Below are 14073 nucleotides of genomic sequence, written 5' to 3'. Positions count from 1 at the left end.
GAGCGGGAGCAGTGAAAAAAGAAAAGGAAAAGTTGTCTGGGATTAAGGTTATTCAAAAATTAGCGACGGATTAATTCCATCTCTAAGCCAACGCAAATCAAAATTACAAAACTAGCGATGGAATATAGTCTGTCACCAATTCTGTCGCTAATTAGCAACGGAAAATCTTTTGTCGCAAACATCGTCGCCAAATGTTGCGGCCGTTATGACAAAACAATATGTTGCAAAATTCGTCGCTAATTAGCGACGGATGTTGCGACGGAATATATTCTGTTGCTATTTTCGTAAACTTCATTCATTATAGCGACGGATTTTTTTCGCTCGTTAATCTGTTGCTAACTAGCGACGGAAGTATTCTGTCGCTAAAGTTTGTAGCTAACAACGTATTTTCTTGTAGTGTAGAGTCTGATCATCAAAAATGTTTTTGCATGAGTGTTGGTCCTAGAGAGAATGCATACCTTAGCCTTGCCTTAACTCTATCCCTCTTTCGTCTCGAACTCTAAACTGTCATACCTATGCAGAGGTGTTGTTGGATCAAGAAGTGGTCATTCTTGAATCATTGTACACACCCCAGGGAGGGTCATTAGTAGGGAAAATTCTGTCATTTGGAGCTCAAATGATTGACTAACTTAGAGTCCAAAAAAGGTAAATTTCAGATCCACTAGGTTATTTATTCTTTTATTTTTTTTATTATTATATTTATTTTTTATTATTTGATTATGTAAGTGCTACACATTCCCTTGATTTGAATTGCATATTTTATCTCATGGAGAGTTTTGACTTCTCTTTATAGTGGACTTCCAACTGCGAAGATTGAACTTGCTTCTGCTTCACCTTCTCATAGAGGACGACTCCTGAGACTAGAAATGGGTGTCCCACATCTTTGAAATAATGTTGGAAAGGTCTTTTGTGAAATCAAGGTGAGTCAATTTTCTTTTGTTGTGTAAAATTTTTGTTATTAGTTTTGGGCAATTACGTGGGACTCCATATTTTTCAAAATTTTGTAGTTTAGAAGTGAATTTCTGAGAGGTTTTGGATTCTAATAAGCCCAACACCCATGTTGTACATAGTTTTCAAGATTTGAGCAATTTTGGTATAGACAGTAAAAAAATTTGTTGTTCAACCTTTACTATCTACTGGCTTTGTCATATGCATGGTTTGCCATCCACATACCTTGCCATATGGAGCTTTGCTGTCTACTAACTCTGTCATCTGCGAACCTCAGTTTGCAGACTTTGCCTTTCTAAGGATTTATGTCATTTATAGACTTTAATGTCTACAGACGTTGTCATTCAGAGTTTTATCTGCTGACTCTATCATCTATAAACATCGGTTTGCAAGCTTTCTTTGTCATCTCAAGGATTTTTTTTTGTCATAATATGTAAAAATGTATCTTTTTTAAGCACATCATACAGGATAACATTGAAAGTGGTGAACTGATTGTTGATGAAGAGCAGCAAAATTAGAACAACATTGGCATGACATATTTAAATAGCCCTTCTCATATCACAACACAGAAGAATAAGTTCAAGCTTGCGAACCAAAGGTAAATTGGATTTCAGAAAAGGTCATTGAGCTCGGACTACATACCAACACAATGATTTTTGTTCTCTAAGTCCTCACTTGTAACACTAGTCCTCATCAACTTCTCATAGCTCTTCAAATATATTATCAAGGAGAAAGGAGGGTTTCATGAAAGACCCCCTAGATAAGTGTGATTAGTATAAAGCCACATACAACAATTACATTATGGTTCCTCCTTCATCATCTTATAACAGAGATATAATTATAAAAAATCGCAGTCTCCATGTACTCTTTGTTAAGAAGAACCAGGCAAAAAGTAATGTGAGTCGGGTTACACGTTCAGAAAACATTTTGTAATACCTGTAAATTTTTATATATAATTAAATCAATAAAGGTGAATTTTGTTTCGATTTTAAGATTTAAATTTTATTTAAATAGGAATAGAAGCGAATGGGAATTTGAATTATAAATTTGAATGAATTTAAATTTTTTGTTGAATTTAACCTGAAATAGAATTTCATGAGAAATTGGAATTCGAATAGAATTTAGAATAAATTTCAAATTGGATTTAGATCCAATTAAATTTAATTAGATCTGGTATTTGAATTTGGATCTTAGATAGGTCCAAAATCCACTTTAGAATTGGATACGGATGTGTATCCATTTTAAATAGAATTGGAATCAGTTCAGACCTGAGATCAAATAGGAAACATAGATTGGCATTTAAATTAAAAAATTTAATTAAATCTTATAGTTTATAATTATGGTGTGTAGGGTCCCAAGGGTGGCTCACCCCTTGTGGGCCCTTCTACCATGATAAAACCTACCAAAAACTCAAATAAAATATATACTTAATGTATTGTCTAAAATTGAACATCATCTTAATGGACTTACCTAAAAATACACTTAAGCTACTAAAGGAAAACAACATCAATGAATTAGGCAAGTGAGGGTCGCCTCTCCCAAGTGGAGCCCTACTACTTAAAAGAGAGAGAACACAACTTTATGGGTGTTTGAGTAAAAGAGGAAGTGTGGATCAAGCCCTCCTCTCTAACAAAATAAAATAAAAATAATAATAATAAGAAAGATAATTTAAATACCTACCTTGTAGGAGAGGAGGCACCAAAATGGCAATAGGGTGTACCCCTCTCTCCCTTTCCAATATAAGTGAGGCCTTACATAGTAGGGAACCTCACACGCCCCACCCATCTAGATCTCTCTCTCTCTCTCACTCACTTCTCTTCTCTCTTCTCTTCCATCCTTCTATCTTCTACACGAATAGGGTGAGAAAACTCCATTGAAGGAGTTCAGAGCTCGCCGAAGGAGGATACATGACCTAGGGCTGACCACCATAGTGTTGTAGATCGACCAATCATGCTCAAATTTTTTTGATCTTTCGATATTATTTATGAGGTAGGATCATGACCCTTACATGTGAACAATGGTCTAGCATACATGACCATGTTGGGATGCATGTCATTATGTGTATCGATCAACCTTAAATGGTGAGATCGATCACATACTACATGTAGTCAGTTCAGGCTAATATGCATGTAACTAAGTAAATAAGTATAAGAAAAAATATATACTACATCATTTCTATGTATAAAATGCATAAATACTTGTAAGCCTAATGATACATACAAACATGAACATGTATGAACTATTGTGGGTTTATTTAAATTAGATTTCAAACATTTATATCTATAAGGTATATTATAATGATATAGCGATGTTACTTTTTATCATGAATTAGAATTCTATGTTCATGCATTATATCCTACATGTTTTGGTCTTTTATATTTAGATTTCAAAAAAAGAAAATGAATACATAGTTGTAGATCTATGCATTTCGGTAATGTTCTTTTTGTATTGGATTTTCAAAAGGAATACATTGACTCCCATATGATTGGTGTTCCAAATCATTTTTTGTAAAAAAAAAAAACTAGTGTTGTGTGTGGTCGTAATTGGGAACGGGTAGGGGTCTGTCTGAACCCAGTCCACTCACTTGTTCCACCTTTTTTTAGTATGTGTGTTTTGCAATTGTACACACAACACTTGTTGGGACACTGCGCACTGGGGTTGGCTCAACTCCAGCCTGTCTAAAACTTTAATACGGTCAGTCAGTTCAGATCTCACTGATCAGACACCTTCATAAGGGAAGGGGGTTGCACCCTGCAACCTATTGTTGTTTTCTTGGTTTTTTTTTTTCGGTGGTGAATCCACGTGCATGGTGGCTTCGCTTCTGGTAATGGCTGAGTCTTTGTGTACACCAGTAACTGATCCCATTGATAGATTATGTTTTGAAAACAGCCTGTGTTAATGAAGGATACTCATTTCTTGGATGAATTTCATGTGCGCAGGTGTTGGGTTATATATATATATATATATATATATATATATATATATATATATATATAGAGAGAGAGAGAGAGAGAGAGAGAGAGAGAGAGAGAGATTTGGATTGCCATAAAAGAGACAGTCCATGGTCAAGCACGGATTAAAGTATCAAATTGGGTAGGCGTAGCCCCTCGGGTTTGAGCATCCAACAAAAAACAAGTGGGGGGAGTATAGCCGAAACGAATAAAGGACAGAATGCACCGGGAAGCCCTTTTGTGCATGAGTGCTGTCATACGCATCCACTTCAACATTCTGGTAAACAACAACTTGCGTGCATAACCAAAGCATTCGTGCAATGCATATCATACAGCCATATGTCCAGATAAGGAGACCTTATAGTGGCACAAGAATGTCAACTTTTATAAATAAATAATAATAAATTTGTTAAAAAAAGAAGAAGCAGGGAGTGCACCCTCGGGTCGTAGCATCACACAAATGAGTGGGTGAGTACGGATCTTGTACAAGTAACCGACCTTTCCCCTCTTCCATTCTCCTTTTTTAGATCCTTTGTGACATTGACCTTGAACACCATGAGATCACATTGCTCTCTTGATAAGTTACAAGGGCGTTAGTATCTTTCACTTTAAGCAAACTCATCACTCTGCTTGTAAAGATAGATTGGATTCTCAGTCACTTGCATCTCTCTCTCTCTCTCTCTCTCTCTCTCTCTCTCTCTCTCTCTCTCTCTCTCTCTCTCTCTGTGTGTGTGTGTGTGTGTAAGAAACTAGAATACAGCAGCAATGGCATGAAAATTTGGTACTGGAAAGTGAAAAGGTATCTGGCTACAACCACAAACAGTGAATACCATGGTTAATCTAATTCAACATGCTTTCAATTTCATGGCCTACTTCTATTTTGGAGTATTGGGTATCTTTTTGTTCGTTTTTTTTTAGACAAAGCTGAGGGAAAACTGCAAATCACCAATTGCACATTGGCAGGCTTGCGATTGATAAAACCCTCGAGGTTCCTTCTGTTTATTGGAGACTACACCAAGCTCTGATCTTGCAGTAAAGAATGCCCCTGTGGGTTTTAAATAATGTCAGATGACAAATCGTGGTCACCCCTAGCCAGAAAGGCAGAGCGTTTGAGGGTATTGGATTCTCATTTCTTACTAGTCAGAGAGCTGTTATTTGAGTTAGGAATTGAAATTTTAGTTTGAAATTTGATTGAGATAATGGTTGCTTTTTTTTTTCTTTTGACTAAGGAAAACCTCAAAGGGAACCAAGTCACTTAATGGTCTTGACTTCCAGATAGGGATGGCAGTGGACCGAGGCGGGGACTGGGGACAAGGTCTCCACCCCCGCCCCGTCTCAAATTCCTGCCCTCCATCCCGCATGGGTTTTGATTTTAACCTCCATCTCTGTGTCCATCGATCCCCGGTCGAAACGGGGCAAGTCGGGTCCTGTTTTCCCTCATTCCATTGTCATCCTTAAAGAAGGACTGGGGAAGAGGCGGGGCGGGGCAAGGCGGGGATCAGGACAGGGCGGGGGAAAGCATAAGTCCATCCCCGGCCCAAACAGGGCAAGGCGGGGCGGGGCGGGGCCCCATTTCCTCCTGGTCCACTGCCATCCCTACTTCCTGCAAGGTAAAACTCCATGTTGACGATACGACCACCCACCCAGCCTTACATGCATGCCTCAACCGTGATAAAGCAATGGCGGCCCTCCAACAGGATTCGATTCTGGGCCTTTAGCTTGACATAGGACCCCGCCGGCTACATGGGTAACCACCGGTGGTAAGACAATGGTTGTTTGAGAGAGAAATTGACAAGACTTTTTAGGAAATGAAGAGGTCGTTGAGGGCCTTGAGGGATTTATTCTTTTGCATTTTCACAAAAACAAAAAAAAGAGTTGGCAAATAGTACCCTTCTATTTTCCAATACAACTCGGAAATCTCAGACGGCCGAGAAAATCTTGAGAATGAGATTTGTGATACGTATTCGACCCTTATCCTATCTACTATTTTGTCAAGCAAAGATCTATCATATCTAAGGAATATTTGTACCTTGTAAAGCATACAGAACCAACACCACACCCCCCCAACTCTCAAACCAAACTATTACACACGTGCTCTAATTATCAAAAAGATTTATCCAAACGTTGGGTGCCATCGTCATCATGATCACTTTACTGTTCAGTGAGAACATGTATGATGATATTTGAACCATAATGGCATGATCCAACTTTTAGCCAAAATGGAAATCGAATCAATTGATAAAAAGAAACCGATTTTTGGATGAAATTATCTGCCCTGATCCACTTTTCAGGTGTTTATGATAAGGCACATCACACGTGCAATGAATATGATTCCCATTATTTTTGTTGGTCAAACTACCCTTGTTTTGTCAAGGAAATATCCCTAAATTAAGCTCTTAAAGAAAGCAAAAAAGGTAATGGTTCTTAAGGCTCTTAACTATAGGAACAAGATCCAATCATACCCTAGTACCACGCTTTGGATTGTATTGTTGCAAGTAGTTTTAATCAAATCTGACCTGGTAGATGTGATCTACATACATAATCAATTAAATAATCGGATGTATCATGCGTGCAGGATTTTCTATAGATTCAAAAATCAACAGCTATCAAAATACCAATATTTAATTATTTAAAGAATCATGCTTTTTCATTGAAAAAAAAAACGATCCAAGGGTCGATTCCTATCAAATGGACCTTGTTGAATCCATCTACATGATCACATTTAATCAAAAGTTGCACCAATACTAACCCAGAGTGGGTATGACAATAGGGTATGATTGGATCCGGTTCCCTAGTTATCCTCTCTCTCTCTCTCTCTCTCTCTCTCTCTTGGTGGCTGTACACCCAATATCAAGAATTTTTTACATTGCAAAAAGGACAACCAAGTAGGGATGGTAGTGGACCGAGGCGGGGCGGGGGACAAGGTCTCGACCCCCACCCCGTTTCAAAATCCGAACCTCCATCCCTGCACGGGGGTGGATTTTAACCTCCACCCGCGCCTCTATCCCAGTTTCATGTCCTCCATCCTCAGTCCAAATGGGGCCGAGGCGGGGTAGGGCCCCATTTTCCCTTGGTCTATAGTCATCCCTTGAAGGATTGGGGGCGGGGCGGGGCAAGGATTGGAACGGGGGCCGGGGTGGGGCAAGGATTGGAACTGGGGGCGGGGTGGAGAAAAGCATAAGTCCATCCCCGCCTCCATCCCCGCACGGGGATAGATTTTAACCTTCATCCTCGTTTGATACCCTTCATCCTCGGTCCAAATGGGGTGAGGCGGGGCCGCAGTCCATTGCCATCCCTACAACCAAGTTTAATAAGAGTTGGTTACCTTAATTAGAAACAACGAAGTCAAAGCTCAAACTCAATAAGATAATTGAATTAGAACTGAATCAAGGAGGGTACTTTTGCGTTAATCATTACCCAATTGGAATGGGGCGAAGGTTCATGTGAAATAATGTTTCTTTTGTCCACTAAAAAAAAAGGATTCTACGCCACACTTAATAATAAACAATGGGGACCTTGTTATGATAGGTCCTTATCAACAATGATTTCCAGAATTTTCACAAGTTCAAAATAATCTTAGGGAATATTTTTTTTAGTTCTTTTGAAAATATTAAAAAGAAAACACAATCTACCGAGCATGCTTGAGACTATAAATATATGCTCTCCTCGAGTGCTATATGGCATCACACACTCTTATCACAGCTCTCAACCTCCACTCAACACTTGATATCTTTCACTCACGCACATACCGCTCTCAATTTCCTCATTCACCTTGCTCTAGGGCAATCACCCACTTCACTCTCTCTCTTAAAAACTTTCATCCAACCACAATCTTTTCCTTTCTCCATTTTTGCAAACCCGTCAATACCAAGAATTTATTTCTTCTCCTTTTTCTCAATTTTCAACAACTCCCTTGTCCATTTTTCCTGATATTCCTTCTTATATAACATATCGGTTCATCCTTCAAAGCCTCAAGGTATAACTTGGTATATTGTGCAACTTAGCACATTGCACCACAGCACACACACACACACACACACACACACACAGTTGAGTGAGCAGAATGGAAAGGGTGGAGAAATTGGCCAAGCAAAATGCAGTGGTCATGTTCAGCTTGAGCTCATGCTGCATGTGCCACGCCATGAAGAGGTTCTTCTGCGAGCTCGGGGTCAATGTGATCGTGTACGAGCTGGATAAGGAGCCTCGAGGGAAGGAGATGGAGAGGGCGCTTGCGGGCCTGGTCGGCCGCGGACCTCCGGTTCCCGCCGTGTTCATCGGTGGCCGATTTGTGGGTCCCACAGAGAGAGTCATGGCCCACCACCTCAATGGGACGCTGGTCCACATGCTTAGAGAAGCAGGGGCAATCTGGATCATTTAAATCAAATGTTTTGAGTTGTAGTATGAGTTTATGCAAGAGAGACAGAGAGAGTTCTAGTGACGTAGTTTTAGATAGTCCAAGTGAAGCACGTTTTTAAATGTTTTCCTTTTTTGTTTTGGCTATGTTCCAAGGAACTAGCATAAATAGCCCACTTGAGAAAGTGAGTGTAACTTAAAAATGAGGAAATAAAGGGTGTTCTTTTCTATCAGTTGCTGCTCTAGTTCTTTTCATGCTTTGGATCTATGTCACAAATGCTAGTAATATTTGGAAAGCCGCTACACTTGAGAAAAAATGTGACATTTTCAAAATATCGCCTATACTTACCACACTTTTTTCATAATGATGTGATAAAAACAATGTTTTAGCATTTTTATATTTTGGTATACTGTTTATGATTTTATGTACTTATATATTTTTAAGTGATATATATATATATATATATTGGTTTTCTTTTCTTGTTGAGATTATCCTGAAATAATAAAAAAAATTAACTTATCACGAAATTTTCCCCACAACAATATTTGTCATGTTTTCGATTTGTAGTCTAGTACATTTTTCATTTGATTAAGTGAATGACCACGTTATCTCTAAGTTGAATGATATATGCTGCATTGCTGTTGATAGCAGATCCAACGATGAGTGCATATTTAATACAGACGATTGTAGGTACAACCTAGTTAAAAACCCAGGATGCAACCCTGTAGTTGTGTTTAGCATCATGTTTTTCTTATGAAAAAAACATGTTTTTTGAGTCAGAGCTCAGGCCCAGTTGGGGAGCTCTATTAAAAATCACAGCAAGTAACACATGAGCAAAAGCTTGCAGCTCACTTTGCTCGTGAAGAATCTGAGCAAGTGTGGCATTCAAGGTGTTTTGATGTGGCAAGGAACTAATGAGCCAGTCTCCTCTCCTTGGCAGCCATTAATGACTACCTAAAAGAAGGGGACGAAACACAGCATAATCCGTTGGACTCGAGTCGAACCAAGCATGATTACACGAGAAAACAGCAGTGTGAGAAATATCGCGAGATTTATGAAAAATCTTGTGACTATATCACGAGAAATTGCCTGAAAGTTTAAAACAGCAATTTCTCGCGAGATTTACAAAATATCACGATTCAAACATGATATTTATGTTTTAAACAGATATTTATTGTGAAAAAAATCATGTATTTTTATTTTTAAATAAATTTGATTAATATTTTCTTATAAAAATATTTTTTATATTTTAAAATTAATTTTTTTATTGCCAAGATTTTGCCAAAAAATGCGAGATTTATGGATTTTTTTTCAATTTCTCATGAGTTTTTGGAAAATGAGAAATTGCCGATAAAAATGTTTGTCGCTATGGAAAAGCAAGATCATGAGCAAGCAAGATGCTTTCTTCCTATGTATTGCGACCACAAAGGAAAGCACCTTGGTTCAGGAAAATTATGCAGGAAAGGATGAGGCACACCCTATTAACCATAACTTTATGATTTTAAAAAGAAAATGATATGGGCCTGAAATCACTAAAGGAGTGGGAATCACTGATCTTGCACCACTATGATCACGTCCCAAAAAAGTTTGGTAAAAAACAAAACCTGAAAAACCATATGTTCTTTGGGGCCTTCTCCCCGTTTGCCTAAAATAGCTGCACGTTTTCTACTATTGAAACTCAACTTAACATAACCATGTTTCAAAACATGGTGTCACACTGTCACGGGCTTCGAAGTTAAGGCCCTCGCGACGACGCCTGGTCAGGAATACACTGATTATCTTTGGATAATAAGTGAGCAAATATGGACCGGACAGCCTCTTGAATATCTGAAAAATCATTTAGGGTCACTCCCTCGACCTTGATCAAGTAAATTGTTTTTTTCTTTTTAGGATAGGCATGAATGGGAGCATGGAGAAACAAGAAATTGGAATACCTTCACAGAGCCAAAGTAGGGATGGCAGTGGACCGAGGAAATGGGGTCTCGCCTCGCCCCATTTAGACCGGGGATGGAGGACATGAAACGAGAATGGAGGTGGAGGTGGAAGTTAAAATCAAAACCCATGCGAGGATGGGGGTAGAGATGAACTTACACTTTCCCCCACCCCGTCCCCGTCCTCGATCCCTGCCTTGCCCCATCCCTGGTCTTTCTTGAGAGATGGCAGTGGACTAAGAGGAAACGGGGTTCCGCACCACCTTGCCCCATTTGGACCAAAGATGGATGTTAAAATGTGATAATGAGGAAAGAATATCAACATGAACCGGTTTACGAATAGACTTACATCCATGGCAGAAGGCAGCATAGTAGGCTTTTCTTTCTCTTATAATCTCTTCACCATGTACATGAGATATAAATATAAGAAAGTGAAAACACGATAAGGCAAGATTCAAAGGATGAGGAGGTATCCAAAAATATAGCAACTGCCCCAACAAATAATGCTAAAAATCTTCACTAAAATCTGCAAGATCATCTCCCAATCTGTTGAGACATATGTCGAGCTTATCGTGATAACTGGCTGCCTTATAGAAATATTTCCATCACTCCCTCTCAAGAGGAGTGTATATGTTAAAACATCCCTACTTGCTTACAAGGTCATTAAAATGTTTTTGTGAGACTCCCTTTGTGAAACTGTTGGCCAATTGATCTGGATTCTGAATATATGGGGTGCAAAAGGACCCCATTGTGAACCTTCTCTCTAATATAGTGGCAATCAATTTTAATATGTTTGGTTCTTTCATGAAAAACCGAGTTTGCTGCAATATGAATGGCAGCTTAATTGTCACAATACATTGGTATGGGATTCTCAACTTTAAAGCCAATGTCTTCCAAAAGAGATTTGATCCATGTTAATTCACTAATCGTTGTTGCCATAGTCTGATACTCTGCCTCTGAACTTGACCTAGCAACAAGACTTTGCTTTTTACTTTTTTACAAAATCAGGCTACCTCCGATGAACACACAATATCCAATGGTGGATTTTTGGTCCAAACTTCCTGCCCACTCTGCATCTAAATAACCTTTGATGTCAGTATTTTCATTTCTTTTATACTGCATGCCTTGTCTAGGAGATCCTTTCAGATATCTAAGGATCTGATCTATAGCTTTCATATGTATTTGTTTAGGAGCATGCATATATTGACTAACAAAGCTTACAACATAAGTAAGATCAGGTCGAGTAACAGTCAAATAAATAAGCTTTCCCACAAGTCTTTGATATCCTTCAATATCATCCATAACTTCTTTATTAGAGCCATCAAGTTTCTCATGAGATTCAATAGAAGTAGTCGCAAGTTTGGATCTTATTTTTTCAATTTCGATAAGAAGATCCATGGCATACTTCCTTTGACAAAGAAATAGACCCTTTTTTGAATGGGCTATTTCGATACCTAAGAAATATCGTAATCGCCTAAGAACTTTGACATCAAATGAACTTTGCAAAAAACTTTTTGTTTGGTCAATGTTATTTTGATCATTGCCAGTGACAATTATGTCATCCACATAAATAAGCATAATAACATTTGTTTCACCATCTCTTTTCGTAAACAAGGAGCTATCAGCATAGCTTCTCACAAAACCCTTTTTTAAGCGCTTGACTGAGTTTATGATGCCAAGCTCAAAAAGACTATTTTAACCCATAAATAGACTTTTTAAGCTTATAGACAAGATTTGAGTTCCCTTCTTGAGGATGTCCAGGAGGTAAATTCATATATACCTCCTTATTAAGATCACCTTGAAGAAGAGCGTTTTTGACATCTAATTGAAATAAGGGTCATTCAAAGTTGCAAGCAATACTAAGAAGAATCCTGACAATATTCATCTTTGTCACTGGGAAAAAGGTTTCTTCATAATCAAGCCCTTGAGTTTGGGTATAACCTTTAGCCACTAAACGGTCCTTATGTCTCTTTATAGTCCCATCACTTTTGTACTTGATTTTGTATACCCATTGGCAACCCACCGCTCATTTTTCCTTAGGGAGAGGAGAAATTTCCTAGGTTTTATGTTTATACAAGGCGTCAAGTTCCTCTTGCATAGCTCGAACCAACTGTGTTTGAGTTTTTGTCATTTGGAATAAAGTAAGCTCTCTTTGGGCTTCAATGTGACCAAGAAAAGCAAGCAATTTCTTAGAAACATGATTATAAGACAAACATTTTTTAATAGGATGAGCAGTGGCAGCATAGTTAACAAAATCATTAAGCCGACTTGCCGGATGACTGACCCTTTGAGACCTCAACTTAGGAGGATTTTGTAAATTTTCACCAATATTGCTAACAACTTCGATTTGGTTCAAGCTTTCATTGTTAGATGAAGTACTTTCATCAATATGAGGTGTGGCAACAAGATCATTATACCAAGATATATTAGGAAGCACTATCTCCCCCTCACATGTATTCCTCTTATATTCATCATCAAAAAAGGCTTTACTTTCATCGAATACTACATCCTGAGAGACATAGAGTTTATCATCTTTTGGATCATAGCATCGATATCCTTTCTTGACTAAAGAATATCTGAGGAAAACACACTTAGTCGCTCTATAACTGAGTTTATCAATTCCTTTAATTCTGACATACACAGTACAACCAAAAGTCTTAAAATGCTCAATGCCAATTCCTTTTAAGAATTTCAAGGGGAGATTTTCCTCCAAGTTGTTTATTAGGAAGGCTATTAATAGTATAGCATATAGTCAAAATTGCATCACTCAAAAAAAAATGGCACTTTCATTTAGAAAAGAAGAGACCTTGTAACCTCAACAAGATGCCAGTTCTTGTGCTCAACAACTCTATTTTGTTGAGGAGTGCTAGCATAGGTAAATTGATGATCCATCCCAGTTTATTTTTCAAAACTTTCAAACAAAGAGTTCTTGTATGCAGTCCCATTATCGAATCTAAGGACCTTGATTCTTTTATCAAACTAAGTCTTAATAAATTTCCAGAACTCACAAAACTTAGTAAACACCTTATCTTTTGATCTAAGCAAATAAATTCAGTAGGTTTTAGAATAGTCATCAATGAAAGATGAATAGTATCTAAACCCACTATGAGAGTCCACCGGGGTAGATCCCCATGTTTGTATGCACAAGATCAAAAGAACTAGTAGCATGAGTTTTAGAAATAGGAAACGACAGTCTAGTCAACTTAGCATATTGACAAATTTCACATTCATGTGAATTAAAACATAAACCAAGCAAAAGAGTTCTTAACGTGAGACTGGAGAGATGTCTCTGCCTCATATGCCAAAGCTAGCTTTTATTTTTATGTTGAACCATCAAGGCAGTCTCCTTCTTATCTAGAATGTAGAGTCTTTTAGACATCCTTCCTTCACCAACCAACCTCTGAGTCACCAAGTCCTGAAACATCACACTAGTTGGAGTGAAAATTGCTCTGCAATTTAATTCTTGAGTAATCCTGGACACTGACAAAAGGTTAGTGGCAAGCTGCGGCATATATAAGACTTTTGAATTTTTTGAGTTTTCTATAAAACATGTTTCACCAATTCTGTCTACTCTCATGAATGATCCATTAGCGGTGGTGGCTTCTTTTTTATAATCCAAGTCTTTGTAATTTGCCAAATCACCCTTTGTATTGGTCATATGTTCACTAGCCTTGGAATCAACAATCCACAAATTAGATTTTGAATAAGGCAGAATTTTACCTAAAGTGTTTGAGGTGTTGACTGATGTGGCAACAACATTGTCCTTGTGACTGTAACTTTGGATTAACTTGGTAAGTTTGTCGATGAGAGAGAGTGTTTCAGAAGGATTGGCCTGAATGACTTTGGCAGAGGTTGTGTCCTTTGGTTTTTCATGCCTTGGTATGCTCAG

Source organism: Nuphar pumila, chromosome 3 (assembly GCF_984573655.1).
Source record: "Nuphar pumila chromosome 3, dmNupPumi1.hap1.1, whole genome shotgun sequence".
NCBI lineage: Eukaryota > Viridiplantae > Streptophyta > Magnoliopsida > Nymphaeales > Nymphaeaceae > Nuphar > Nuphar pumila.
This window is presented reverse-complemented; position numbering follows the sequence as displayed.